We start from the raw sequence: 15,761 nt of genomic DNA, 5'->3' as shown, positions 1-15,761 counted from the left end.
TACATTTACATTTCAGACCCTGATTGAATTTGTCGCTTGTTACTCAAAAGGCGAGTCATCACTTTATAATTCATTGTGCTCAAACTATTTTTACGCCGCACAAAAGAGTTGCGCCACCTTTTTCATCCCTTTGAATGATGTAGAGTTAATTAGTGTAATGTGTGTGACGGGAAAGTTTGGTCTTTGTCAGCAATCTGTTTGGGCCGCGTCCCAGCGAATCCTGCAGCACAGCAAACTGAGTCAGGTCTATGATGACGACAGTGAAGAAAAGCTTGTGATCATTATAATGGGGGGTTTATATACAGTACATATGCAGTTACTGTGGGTGACTGTTGCTGTCGTTTTTCTTCAGCTCAAATAAAATTAAGGGGCAGATTTTGAATCCAGAGTAATTTTGGTTATGTCGTAAATATTTCATCCATAAAGTATGGTAAAGTAAAGTGTTTAAAGCAACATAGTTGACCAAAATGCTGTACAGTAATGAAATAAATAAACGTTGAAAAAACACAAACAAATCACAGGACATGCAACTGCACAACTCACACCGAGTTGGATGCCAAAGGGAAAAGATGTGTTCTTCAGACAGACTTAAAAACAGGAAGTGTTGCAAACCAGTCCACATTTTCTGGGACGACGAGAGCAGCTGATGTTAGGGACCACGAAGGAGCTTCACTTTGTTTTTTATTTATTTTCCTTCATTTTTAGGTTGAAGTGCATAAATCAGTGACCATATTATAAACCGCTGCCAAGGAAAATACCCAGCTGTGTGAAGAGTTTTACTTCAATATGAGCACAGTATACATGCCAGAGCGATCGTGTCTATACAGAGGTCCACTCCCACTAAAATCACTGATGACTCAGAGGCACAATTTCCTCAAAGAAGTAATAAAACCATGTTGGCAGACGGAGGTTTCCTTTCAGTGTGAGGCAAAAGGATGGGAAATAAAATACTCAGTGAGTCATCCTAACAGCAGCATTCACATTTTCCTTTTTTTCCACAGAAGAACTCAAACGGTGAAACAAATTAACAGACACACACGGACAAAACATGTTTGCAATGAGTGACGTTTACCAAAGTCCTTGCTGCGCACTGTGTCCTGCGCTTCATGTCATATCTGCAGGCTGCACGAGTCTGAAGGTAAACAAGTCTGCCAAGCTGTAAGCTCCTGTTCCATTATATGCCAGCCTTAATCAGAGAGAGAGAGAGAGAGAGAGAGAGAGAGAAAGAACAGATGGCTGACAATGAAAGAACGAACCCTTCAAATGAACAAAGACAGGAATAGAAACATAGAAGCAAAAGAAAAGTAAGAAACTGTGAAAAACACACACACACACACTGTAAATGCACCGATTCACAGAAAGAGTAGCATCACACAGGGACAATTCTGGCACGTCATCATCATCATCCAACTGCAGGTTTACCTTGTTGTTTCATGTGCTAGTTTACAGAAAAAGTTCTGGGTTTTTTTGCTCCATACAGCAAAGGAATCGGGCTTTGTGGACAAAACAAGGCATGTGATGGACTGGCGATCTGTCCAGGGTGTACCCCGCCTATCACCCTGTGTCAGCTGTGACCCTCATGTGGAGGATTAAGCGGTAGAAGATGGATGGATGGATGCAGAAATGACTCCTTATAACTTGATACCGTTTGGAGGGCCACACGAAATCTATTGAGGGCCGTGAGTTTGAGAACACTGATCTAAAGAGTAGAGCCATCTGCACAAAGCCGAACCTTTTTTCAATGTGTTGCAATAAATGGTTTAATTATGATTTTTATGTGTTCCTGACTGGTCTCAAGACACAGCAATGGTAGAGGATATCAAAATAAGAGTGGCAATGATATTACAATATTCTCAGTGTTTGACCTGATGCTGGAGGTAAAGTACTTCTCTGCAAAGAAACCAGATCCACTCAAGTTTTTTGTTGTTATTTTTTGCTCCTGTTAGATTGGACATAAGGCCTCTCAACAAGACTCTGCTTTTACATAAAGCAGCATATGGCAGAGCTGATAAGTGAGCAGGCGCGATGACACGTGATTTCCTTTCTGCTCCACCAAACGCACACAAACGAGTAAGCACGTACCATGAGAAAAGGATGATTGAGATGATGTGCATACATGCAAGTCCAGTTCAAAGTGGAGTAAAGCAACTTGGTAGACACTTTGAGATGTTATGGCAAGAAAAGCACAAAGGGTGCAGCTCACAGCATTGTCAATAAAGTCACTGATCACGCTTTGTCCAACACAGATCCCTACAACAATAGTGTGTACACACAATGCAACCTTAATACCTTTGATAAAATGTCTGCTGGTCACTTCTCAGTTTCACTGTGTCTGCTTCCACAATGCCAGTGTTCTGTTGTGGTGATGATGGTGCAGGAGGTCACTGCGAGAAACCTGGGTCAAAATATCCATTTGGATGTATGCCATTATCCATTGTTACGCCAGGGCAAACACTGACATTTTCATTAATAAATTAAGGCGCTCTAAAGTCAACAGTCTCTGCCAGTTTCACTCGCCAGGCATCACATGTCATGGATGTCATGGCAGCGCTGCTCAAATGAATGAGGGAAACTTAGGCAGAAGTAACCTGGCTGAAGAAGAGGGCATTTACAGTGGGATAATAGCAGAGAATGCTATGCCCTATACACATTCAATACATAGACTTTATGCACTTTGTTCGCTTTGTTGTGAATAAATACAGAAAATCCTGCACTTTTCACCTTCTTTTTCACAGACATTTTGATTTGACAGAGCAGAAAAAGCAGAGGTGAGAAATAATCTAACCATAATTTAACCCCCGAGATTGAAACACAAACACTTTTTAAAGTTGTCCTGGCACACTGCATTTTTAAAATGTAAAAGTTTCCCTCTTAGATTATAAGAGGGAAACTTTATGTCTCTCTGAAAAAAACATCTTTAAAAATCCAGAGTGCAAAATTTAGGTGACCTATTTCCATTTGGCGGAAATTGAAGACAAAATAATCTTTCTTATTTTTTTCACAGGTGCACCTGATCACCTGGTTGTATGAATTGTTGATTTTCATTATCCCTGAATGAGTCAGTTCTACAGTAGCACAATGGATAAACTAAACATCTTTTGAGTTTGATCAATCACCATCAACACAACCAGTGTCTGGACTGCAGCAGGGGATTTGTCTCATTGCTGCTCAGGCCAGATGCATTCAATCCCTGCTGAGTCCAAGTGCCAGAAACTCTATTACGACTAAATAATCACATTTCAGTTGTACCATCTGTGATAAATAATTATTTTTGCATTCATTTGTCTCCTAAATGAAATTGCATTCACAATGGTTCAATCCTCGTAAGTGCTGCACGTACAGCAACCTGGAAGTAGTCTGGAATCTGCTTTTTTATGTTTATCTTTATAATGTTGGATTATGTGCTTTGATTCGTCTTGTGTTCATCCATCCCTTTTAATTATGTTTCTCTTTCCAAAATCTTCTTCATATTTAACCACCAGACATGTGGGTTATTATTTTTAAGCAATGAAAGAAATGTTGTTAAACCTTTATCACGGGAGAGACTAAAAACCCTGAAGCATTTAGAGGGAGTACACAGTGCTGAATAACCTGGCAGGTTTTGCATGTACAGCAACATATGATGATGATGATGGTGGATGCATGTGTTTTTGAATGTAGGCGACCAGAACTGTGCAGCATTGCATGGAAAGTGGCTCCACCTAGTGTCCGTATGAGGTTAACACAAAGTGAAGGGCCAAACTAAGTTTGCCTGATTGACTCTTGTCTCCCCACAATTGACTGCTGTCAGCATCTTGAGCTGCAACAAGTTTTCCCCTTTTTCAGGGTGGTGATGGACATCTGTAACTTATTATTCTTACAGATGACCTCTTATCTAAAATAGGGATGGGAATCGGTATCGGTCAGTGTTGATATTGGTCCGATAATGGTCAAAGTCATATATATTGCATGCTTCACTATGCTCAGACTGTTTTAGCTGAGTCATGTTTGGGCTGTTTCTTTTAATTGGGAGAACAATATTTGTTACACAGTTGGAGAATTATGTCTTTGCAATGACTCAGCACAAATGTGTTGTGTTAAATGCTCCATGGTTCATAATGGTCCAAAATTACTCCATCGGACTAATATCGGTATCAGTAGATAGATTTGTGATATCGGTATCAGACACAAAAATAGTGGTATCGTTCCATGCCTAATCTAAAATTATCTAAAATAGAGCTGCTATTTTTTTTTTTTTTTATTATTATTTAACCCTTATTTAACCAGGAAAATCCCATTGAGAATTAAAAACCTCTCTTTCAAGGGAGTCCTGGTCAAGATAGGCAGCAGCAAATACAAAACACTTGGCAGTGACAAATGTACCCAGTTTAAACACAAACAGAAAACAAATTTCCAACAAAGAATCCAAATTAAATTTACAAGCACATTATGACCTCAAGAATTCTCAGTTTGGAATGAAATTAATTTTAGTTTCCAGTCTTTCTGCAACATATTCCATGCAAAAGGTGCAGTCTGGACAAAAGCCCTTTTACCCAATTCAGTACGGGCATGTGGAACAGAAAGCAGTATTGCCTTATATATGAAAGTATGCCAATGACTGTTGCTTTTAAATCAAATAGCCACTGCTGATATGTGTGATGTGGGAAACGGAGGCATTATATAGAGTTTGACTTTTGAGAGATTTTGCGTTGATACATTTGAATGTGTATCTGTCCATATACATCTGTGTGCTTCAATATTTTTATAACATCGAGCAAATCCTGTTGTTAATGTGCAGATTCAAACAGGTTATTCAGTCATTTCAGCCCCTCGACTCATGGCCGACTCATAAAATTGCATAACATAGTGTTACGCAAAGCACTGTGCACTGCTGGCCAGTAGAGAGCGCTATAAGAGTGAGGGAGAAAAAGGGAAGCCACAACACTGTGGAGCAGCTGTCCACCTGCTGAACAATGTACCAAGTATGAGGTCACATAGGTCTGTTTAAAGCATGACATGTCACACAACAATCATGAATCGTGAAAAAAATATAGCCCATTATACATATGTTGTATAGTTTAATGGACTGCATTATTAGACTGCATAGCCTGACAAATAATCTCATATTACCAGTGATTATTGGATGCTTCACTGCACATTAGTTTGGACGATAAAAGCAGGAATGAAATATTTTAGATCTTTTTATTCCCCTGTGGGAGCAAAAATAATGAGTTCAGGCTGCTGGGCTTGAGTCTCTTGAAGCCAAGGGTGTGGTTTTTATTTCACTTTTGTATCTGAAATGTTGCACTGAGGAACGATATTCCAAAACGTCTGTGTTGGAATATTTGTAGAAAGCAAAGTGATGCAACAGCGTCACAATGTAGTTTGGCAACACTTGATGCTGCCGATTCCCAATGCCGAGACTGTCATTCATCTCTTTTGGAAGTAGATTTATTCTATAATTATAATATCTTCTGTGACATCTTTGAACTCTTAGTATTTTGTAATCAACCGTATTATGTTTTTAGTGAAATTTCATATTCACAAATTGTAATTTATGAAGAAAAAAAACCTTTATTTGTGTTTTCATGAAATAATTTGAATTATACCTTAAGACGATATCTTCGGTTAAAAACCAATAGGCTGTAATGACTGTAGATTTGTGCTCCCATCTCAATATTTTCTTTATGAATACATATTTTGTTTTCTTATGTCCCCATGTAACCCCTGACTCGCTTTTGTCTGCTTAATTTATTTATTTTCGTCACATGTTACTCCTAAATTCTGTTATTCTCTTTGATATAATTTGTTTGATTTCACATTGTATCATTTTTGTCAATCTTTAATAAAAATAAATAAATACACTTGATGCTTCTTCTTCAAAGTGAATGTATTGTATTGATGTATTTGTACCGCCACATGTAAAAAAACAAACGAAAAGAAAACAGCATGAATTCTGAGATTAACGTCAGAATTCTGTGAAAAAAATCACAATTCTGATTTAAATCTGAAAAAAAGTCACAATTCTGAGATTAACGTCAGAATTAGATTTTTTTTCTCAAAAATAAGATTTTAATCTCAGAATTCTGACAGTTTTTTCTCAGAATTCAAGCTGATGTTTATTTCTTTCCTTCTACCAATTTAGTTTTTGAATTGTGGCCCTAATACTCTTCCGTATATTTCTTATACATTGGAACTTTAAAAAATGTATCGGCATATAAGGTTGTAATATCAATCGGTCAGTCGATCAATAACAACAACAATAATGACGACGATGATGATGATGATATCTAAATCTAGTGGAAAACGTGGTGTCTTTGACTTGAGATGACATGATGTAGGTTTTGTTGCTTCTTCTAACCAACAACACTTTGGATGCTCGTGCACTTCCGGAACTTTCGTAATGGCTGTTCTTGTGTATGTGTGTGTGCGTGTACGTGTGTGTAGGACTAAAAGGACCGAGCCTCCTCTTTAAGCCTGAAACTGATGAATGAGAGTCTGAAGCAGCAGATTCTGCCCCGCATCTTTAAGCTGAGCACTTGGAGGGACTTTGCTGCAGCAGCGAGGACAGAAGGTGAGAGATGTAACCGACTGTTTTGTTAAAAAAAAGAAAAAGAAAAAAGAAAACCCTCTCTTCTTTGGTTAAAAACCCTTTTCATCCTCTTTGCATCTTGTTAGTGTGGAGACAATAGAGGAGCATGCTGCTGCTGCTGCGCTTGTGCACCTCTGTTTCCGTCCTCCCGGCTGCATTTGCTGATGCAGCTTCTGTTCCGTGTTATGAAACGGGCAAACACACGCTGCTTTCTCTTCAACCTCTTCACATTTGACTTTTTAAGGACTAGTTTCTCTCACAACAAGCCCCTCGGACACTATAGACGTGACCGCGGCAGTGACGAGAGCAGCGGGACGTGACACATGTGTCTGCGGGCTTAGAGAACGTCGCTCAAATGAATGAATGAGCAACTCGTTTGTAGCATTGTGTCCCAACAGTCGTTTATTAGGCTGGAAGGCCAAACTAACTAACAGAAAAACGAAGTGGTTTTATGCAAATAGTTATGTAAATAAAGGCTGAACTATCTGTTGGACGTCTTACATTTCCACAAACACTTGTTTGTTGTGTTTTTCAACAGTAACCCGGGGAACTCTGTGTAAAGTGAAGCCCAGAGTTTGTAGTAGAGAAGGTGAAAGGTTAAAGGGCAGATGCTGAGTCTCAGGCTGCCTCATGACTAATACATTAAAAGGTCCAGTGTGAAACGTTCAGATGAGCAGAACTTGATTATATCCGCCTTAGAGTGTGTTTGTATACATTTGTTATCACTTTAAAATAAAATAATAGCATTTTATATGTACTTAAAGGAATACGTGACCCATTTAGCTTCGCATTACTAGAATAGGGGTAGTATTTTCCCAACCTCAGTTTTCCCTGAGTTGAGAAATATCTTCATTCTCGTAGGGGGACGGGACCGTGCTATGACAACCCTGCCCACGTTGAGGAGGTATTATAGTGATGGAAAACAGCGTGCCTGATACATTTCTGGTACACGAAGGCCACCGTAGTACCCTGGCATCCTTGGGAGAGGGAGAGTTGAGCAGAGGACTCGTCGAATGTTTCACAACCAGAGACAGCAAACCTCCACCAAAGCCGCTCAGTTTGGCTCGGTGTCAATTTACTCCCCTTCAAGGTTAACGATTCTGTAGATGTTTTCCTTGGGCATCCCCAGAAAATGTCATCCAAAACTATTCTCTACTTCTGAGTTACACTCAAACAGACAAATATAAGTCGCATGTAGGAGACTTTCAACCTGAGACTAACTCGTACTGATGAAAACCACGTAGCATCCATCAGTGTGACTTATTATTTAATATTTTATTTTATGGATCACATGGACTGTATAAAAGGTTTGAGTAGTGCAGTGTTCCTATATGTAAAGCTGAAAGTGCATAAAAAGCTGAGTAATACCTCCTCATTTTGATCCCGCGCTGGCTTTTCTGCCTCTGGTGTGATTAAAAACGTGCTTCAGAGTTTGCTTCCATTTCCCAGAATGGCTTTTGACAAGTTATAGAGACGTTGATGCATACAGTAGGAGAGAGAGATACTGAGAGGTGAGGAGTTGGAGCACAAGATGTTCCAGCTGAGAGTTGTGCCCCTTAATCAATACCCAGCATGCTTTGTAGCTGCAGTGATTTCTGGTCAGTTGACGCCACAGTGGGTGTTACATCTTGTAGTATGGATTGTAAAACTGCACCTTAGATTATTAAAGAGACTCTCTCATTTTTCTCTTTTTATCAGAGTATCAATTTATAGCTGGATGTGTGTGAGGGTGCACAACACATTCATCAAATTAACCTTTTGTACAAAGATGCATGGACGGTACATGAGTTCCCTGCTAAAAGTACTTGGGTGAATCTTCCTTTAATTATGAACTGTCAAGTGGTGAAGTTGCATCAGATGTGTTTATTATCCTTTTTTCTTTTTAGTCACTATTTTTCTGTCTGCTTCTGCTTTCAGTGTTGTTTATTTTCCATCTGACCTTGGATTGAGTATCTATCCACCAAAATTTACCCCAACCAGACGCAACCTGAGCTGATGCAACTGTCTTGTCTCTTTGTGTGTATATTGTGTTTTTTGAATCTTTAACCCCGTGGTAAGAGACCATCACTGCTTTGCCGGTGCTTTTAATGGAGCCAGACTTTGATGTGATGTAACTCACACAGTGCATGTTTGCTCACATCTGTTGGATAAGAAGCGTGATTCTTTGGAGGTAATGAACACTGCCAGCAGAAGTGGTTATAGTTTAAATATTTACATTAGGCTGCTGCATTTAATAATGATTGAATAATGGAACTGTACATCTAAGGTAAAGTTGTCACTTCTACACTCAACAGCCACTTTATTAGGTACTCTAACAGGACACCTACATCCATTGCGGTTTTCTGCTGCTGTCGACCATCCGCTTCAAGGCTTGATGTGTTGTGCGTTCAGAGATGGTCTAATATGTTGTAATGAGTTGTTAACTGAGGTACTTTTGCCTCTCTTGTCTCTTTGAACCAGTCTGACCATTCTTGGGCACCAACAAGCTATTTGTGCCAAGGGACCAATCACTCTAAACTCTAGCGATGGTTGTGTGTGACAAGCAGTTTGTGAAATAGTCAGACCAGCCCGACTGCCACTAACAACCATGCCACGTTCAAAGTCGTTATTTCCCCTCATTCTGATTGCTTGGTTTGAAATGAAGCAGGTCGTCTCGACCATGTCTACATGCCCTAATGCTTTGAGATGCTGCCATGTGATTGACTGAGATGCACTTAAAGAAGCGGCAGTGTGGGTCCAGTTTTCTTGATGTTCTTTAAAGGAACATTTTATGTTTACAGATGCAAACACGGGTCACGATTAGTCTGATGTGACTTGTGTTCAACCCAGAATCTCAGATGATTTTTGAAGGAGCACTAATGTGGCGCTCTCTTTTTTTCATCCTTACATCCCACCGTCAGTCTGTTCCTGCTAATGAGCTCAGCGGGCGGCTGAGTGCTGCAGCGCGGCACAGTGGTGATGGAGGGGGAGAGAGAAGAGTGGCTACTGCCGCCCTCTTTGACATTTATGCACATTAAATGCAGTTGACCCTCAGATGAGATTTCATTTATGAGACGGGAGGAACTGAATAACGGCAGTGTCAGTCAGAGGTGCTGCGTGATATTAAAATAGTTCAAACTACTGATTTTGTCAACGTGAATGTGCCACGGCAACATTTTCATTGGTTACATAAACATTTTATCATTCCTCAGTAAGTTTTGCAAACTGAAGGTCAGAGGTGTCAGCTGCTCTATCGTCTATTCTCCTCAAAATGGGAATATAGCAAAGCTGGCGTCATGTGTGATTGAAGAAGACCTGAAAGAAGTGACTGAGGCCATTAAATCAAGTGAGCAGTAGGCATGTTTTCCCCACAGACTTCCATTCATAGGAAATTCATTTTTGCAACCAACAGTCACCCCCTGGTGGCTTTTCAGTAGATTTGTTTGAACAGAGCATCATAAACTTAATTCATCAAAGGGAAAATGGATTTATGCAGTCATTGTTTCCTGCGCATGCAGACGACGCTATCAGGGTGACTTTTCATATTGTCTGTGAAATGAAAAGAGGCTTTTGTAAGTCATCACGTAAGTTGTCAGATGAGCTCCTCAAGGCTGCCTGTGTGGGCTGTCCGCTGCATGAAGTCGGGTAAATGACTGAGCACATTTTTAGCCCTCTTTGAATTAAAAGATAAAGTGGGTGTTTTGGAAAATCCCTGATACTGCTGATGCGCTCCCTTCAGGGCCTGTCCTGTGGGGAATATCTGAAACTTAATCTTTTTTTAATGATTCAGCACGTCTGTCTCAGAATGTGCCGCGCTACCTCCCAGAGATGAGGCTTTTATCGATGTGCACAAGCTGTTGTGAATGTTGCCAGACTTGCTCGAGCCATCTGAGAAGAATGACGGTGTCTGTCTGTTAACAGGCGTACTGCATCTGTTTTGTAATTTTGCAATTTGATTTATGAAAGTTTGATAGTCCCTGTGATGTTTTATCTTTGCTGTGACTAATGGTATCATGTGCTTGGATGTATTCACACCCACGAACCATAACCCAAAAAGATAACTTTACTAAGAAAGAAAGGAGTGTCATAACATTTCATAAGCAAAAAAACAGCATATTTTTTGCTTATTTCTGATAAGCCATGGTTGTTTCTGTTTGTGTTCATGCCGGTCTGCCTGTGTCCATTGCACATTTCATGTGTATTGTTTATACTGTTCTCGCTGCCTCGCTTAAATTACAGCACTGTATACGCCCCATTTGCGTGTGTGTGTGTGTGTGTTGTTACCAATTGTCAGATTACGTGTGAGTGACACCTACAGCCAGTTGTCCATTCAGCTTCATGTTGAAACTGACACTGTTGTGCAGCAGTTGTCAATTTGAGTGGGAACATCTGTGTGAATTTTGAAATGTTTGATCCAGTCAGAGCAAAACAGTGGCAAATGCAGATGTTGCTGTCAAAAGCCATGGGAGTTTTCACCTGGAATAATTGCAGGACTATGCTCTCCAAACCATATTTCTGATGCACAATGTGTCTGCTGCACAGAGCGTGGTTTCCTGACCACACTCCTTTGCTATGTTTTTCATCCGTCTGATGATCCTGACGGTGTTAATAAATGTTGGCAGAACAACCAGTGATTCGTCATTGGACAAAATTGCACAGGACAAAACATTGCCTGTATTTTAGTATTATTAGAGTGGGATTGTTTTTTGAGTACAGCAAAAAAAAAAAGGATTATTCAATTCCTTGTGTTTTAGAAGAATTCCAGTTTTGAGACTGTCAAACATTTTTCTTCTCGCGTTCTGTTCGCCAGCCAGCACTGTAAGCTGCTTCCTTACACTGATGTAGCACTTATAGATTAAGCAGAGGAGACCCTTCCCCTCAATGACCTCAATGAACCCAGTACACTCTCACTGATTGGCTAGCAAACCGCCACCAGTGTCCAATGGGAGACGGTTTTTCTCCTCTGATCCTTCACCTACTGCTTCAGCTATTTCCCCGTCCAAGTAGTATTGATAAAGTGTGTAAGTGCCTGCATCACAGGTGCTAATCCTCCTGTTTGCAGTGATCACCATGTTTTAACTTTGGTTGTTGATAGTATCAAACACACAGTAGAATTGTGTAAGGAATATGAGGTGGGCAGGGATTAGATAGGACTCTCACAGGTGGGATTATCTGTTTAAAAATATCCTCAGAAATGTGCAGGTCAGAGGGTTTCCACTGGATCCAGGTCACCTTTTCTCTCTCTGTGTGTGTGTGTGTGTGTGTGTGTGTGTGTGTGTGTGTGTGTGTGTGTGTGTGTGTGTGTGTGTGTGTGTGTGTGTGTGTGTGTGTGTGTGTGTGTGTGTGTGTGTGTGTGTGTGTGTGTGACCTCTTGCTAAATTAGTAAATGCAGGCTGCTGCTGAATGACCTCACACATGTTGTGTGTTTTTCACATGTTTGTATATTTGACTTTGAGAATCACCAGAGGGGATGTGTTCAAGGTGGGTTCTGTGGACAAATGTAGATGAGCTGTGAACTGCATCATATGGTGTATTTGCACTGGCTCTACTCGCCTCGCCACGGTTTAAGTAGTGTTTCCACTGAGCAGGTACTAAAAATAGTACCTGGTACCAGGTACTATTTTTAGTACCTGCTCAGGTGAGGTTCCAAAAGCGTGCTGAGTAGGTACCATGCGATGATTGGTCAGACTGCCGGCCACTGACTGACGTCAGTGCCGTCACAGGAAGAGACGTCCCACACACAAATCAAGCCGAACAGCGCCAAACTGTAGATCAGTTAAAACTACTTAACAATCCTAAGAACGTGGGTTAATCTCCAACAACTACAGGAGTCTGGTGTAAAGTCACTTAATCCCCTTCTCCACAACATAAACAAACACAGTACCTGGTATCTGCTACTTTTTTTAGAACCTGCTCTGGCGAGGTTCCAAGGGAGCTGAGCCGATACTATGCGTGACGTGACGTCGTCAGACTGCCGTCATACTGATTGGTCAGAGTGCCGTCACTGGAACAGTCATGAGCAAAAGTCCGACACAAGAGTCAAACCGAACAATGCCAAAACTGTAGATCAATTAAAGCCTCACAAGCCCTGCCTTTGCAGCAAGAAGACCTTAGCATGTTCTCCCCGTGTGTGCGTGGGTTTTCTCCGGGTTCTCCGGCTTCCTCCCACAGTCCAAAAACATGCAATGTGGGGACTAGGTAAATTGGACACCCTAAATTGACCATAGGTGTGAGTGCAGGAGTGAATGGTTGTTTGTCTCTATGTGTGTGTGGCCCTGCGATGGACTGGCGACCTGTCCAGGGTGTACCCCGCCTATGTCAGCTGAGATTGGCACAGCGACCCTCTAGTGGAGGATAAAGCGGTAGATGATGGATGGATGGACTTTGTCAGACGGAGTCTGTGCTCCGGCCATGCAGGAACAAATCTTTCTAAATAATTGGGTCAAATGATTCAGTTACACTGAAAACGACTGCTTTAACAAGTCACTAGTCACCAGTTTGTGTGTGTCGCGTATAAAACGAACGGCATTAGTGACATCTAATGGTGAAACTACAGACTACAACAAATGGAGGATGACTCCTCTCATCCCACCCTTTCCCAAAAAGTATACTGTAGGGGAACTACTACATCAGTGGTCTTCACATACCAGAGAATTCTTAAAGTACATATAAAAGGCTTACTGTGAGCATTACAATACACAATGGATTTCCATTGTAGGGGGATTATATACTTATACAAACATACTTTGGTAAGTTCAGTAAACACTCACTAAACAGGCTGATGGGAATGTTTTAGTTAACCCTAAAATATTAGGAGTGCATTTTGAATCTTGGATCTGTTGGTGACAGTAGAGAAGAGCAGGATATTGAAAGTCTAAATCAGCAATACTTTTAAGAGTCTGTATAATATCCAATCATACATTAAGTTTCCAATTAATGATGGTGTATATAGTTTTGTTATAAAATAATAATGTAACCAGTTCCCTCCTGATGCTAACTCTTTAAACTGTTTAAAATCAAATGAACCTTCAACAAAATCCCTTTTTTTTCCCCTGCTCCACAATTACAAAGAATATGTTTGATTTGTACATATAAGAGAAGAATTCTGCAAGTATGAGCATAAAGTATGTGTTATGTTGCCTTAATAACAACCTGACTTGATTGTTAACACCCCCCCCAGCATCACCAGGCTCCACCATTGTGTAATTCTGTTACACAAGCAGGGATGTGATGCCGACTTGCGGATGCCTGAGAGCCATTCCAATGAAAGGGAAAGATGTTATACAATAACCATGTGAGAGCCATAAATTGGAGATATCATTAATATTATTATTATTACCATTTATCTGGGGAAACAGGCAGAGCTTGGTCTGTCGACATCAGTGTTCATTGTTCCGTCAGGCTGTGAGTGAACGTATCGGGAGTGTTTTCTTGTTAGTGGTTGTAAAATTGCAGACACATCTCCGTCTCAAGCCAATCGATCATACACATGCGAGTGTGTTGGCCTTTTGTCTGTGTTTATTCATTTTTCCCCAGTTACATCTTGTCTCAGAATACAGTCCCTTTGAGGGGAAGGCCGCGTGAAGCTCAAAATTCCTTTTAATTCAAACTGAAAATTGCGATTCGGCACTCGCATCTCATTGAAGAAGTAGCTTTCCTGGCTGCCTCTGCGAAGCTTGACGCAGGAAAGTGAACAGGACGGTCGGTGCCAAATTAGACTTTCTAGAAAAGGTTGATAAATGCAGTTGATGATAATTCTCCTCTGTGTCTGCCTCGTTCCTGTTTTAAATCAGCCTTGAGCCCCTGGTGCACACTGTTCAAATGCCGACTTATGAACTTACAGGCCTGTGTGCGTGTGTACATGTGTTCGAAACTCCTTGGTAAATGTTGTCCTGTCGTCCACCTCTTCAAAGAGCTTTTGTGTAAAATGAGAATGACGGTGTTTTAACGTGTCTGTGAATGTGCGCGTGGGTTCACGTTGCTCTCCCGTCTTTGGCTTGTCTTGTATAACTTATTTCAGACGGCTGAACAGTGGCATTATTATTTGGACCTTATGTAAGGTGGCTTATGCAAGCACTTGTCTTTGTATTGCCCTCCTTTTATCATTCTTTTTTCCCATTTATTTCTCTCTCTCTCTCTGTCTCTGTCCTTCTCCCTCTCAAGAAGTAATTGCATGGTGTCTGCGTGTGCATACATAAAGAAGAACTCCTCTGTAATTGCCTTCCGAATTTCACTTCAATCACTAACTGATGCTTACGGAAGCACAGGAGCAGGAAATGGACGATGAACCATGTGAAATCACCTGGCTTTTCTGTGTCAATTGATGATACGGATATAGACGCAGTTTGTGTTCGCTGACGTCACACACTTATTTACAAGGTTTTTTAATGAGTGTGTTTATCAAAGATCGCTAGTGCTGGTGGAAAAAAATGTAAATTTACCACAGGGGTTATAGCTGCAGCTTCTGGTTTAAAGCGATGAGAAGAACAGATGGGCTGTTGAGTCATCGTCTCAGCTGTAACTTAGTCATTTAATGATGACAAGCCTTTGTCTGTGAAGAGTGTCGGGCCCACGACGCCGCACTCGATATCAGGATGACTGTCAGTAACTGGATGCTGTCCAATTTGTCCAGCGTGCCACGAAGACGAAAATAAATCAGGTTATGTAATAAACGACTCAGTATACAAACCGATTCACACAAGAAGATTTCCTTCTATCACAGCCGCCCCAGGTCATCCCACAGCAAAATGGAACCACGGTTCATTAAAACCACAGTACAATCAGGTAGCTGCACAAAACTTTCATTTTCATCATTGCAGTTGATTTTGTGAAGAATACTTCATGCAACGATGCAACCTAAGGTGCTTTACACAGGCAAATAAAATTAAGACAAAACAATAAAAAAACACTGGTCATCTACATAGGTCATATATATACATGTATGTATATGTATGTATGTGTGTGTGTGTGTGTGTGTGTGTGTGTGTGTATATATATATACATACATATATACACGTGTGTGTATATATAAAATATATATGTATATATGTGTGTGTATATATATATATATACATATATGTGTGTGTATATATGTGTATATATACATACATACATGTGTATGTATGTATATATATATATATATATATACATACATACATGTGTATGTATGTATATATATATATATATACGTGTGTGTGTATGTTTGTATGTA

General features: G+C 40.5%; 1 protein-coding gene across 1 annotated transcript in view; it reads left to right on the top strand.

The window, feature by feature from the left end:
• Positions 1 to 6,438: 6,438 nt before the first annotated feature.
• Positions 6,439 to 15,761, top strand: part of LOC131468539 (helicase ARIP4-like) — a 54,754-nt gene continuing 45,431 nt past the window's right edge. The window contains exon 1 of the mRNA XM_058642915.1: positions 6,439 to 6,553. The gene's annotated coding sequence lies outside the window, so the exon portion shown is untranslated. The remainder of the gene's footprint in view (positions 6,554 to 15,761) is intronic.

Source organism: Solea solea, chromosome 11 (assembly GCF_958295425.1).
Source record: "Solea solea chromosome 11, fSolSol10.1, whole genome shotgun sequence".
In the NCBI taxonomy this organism is placed as follows: Eukaryota; Metazoa; Chordata; class Actinopteri; order Pleuronectiformes; family Soleidae; genus Solea; species Solea solea.
Note: the sequence above shows the minus strand (reverse complement) of the source record. Positions and strands in the feature narration are given on the sequence as shown.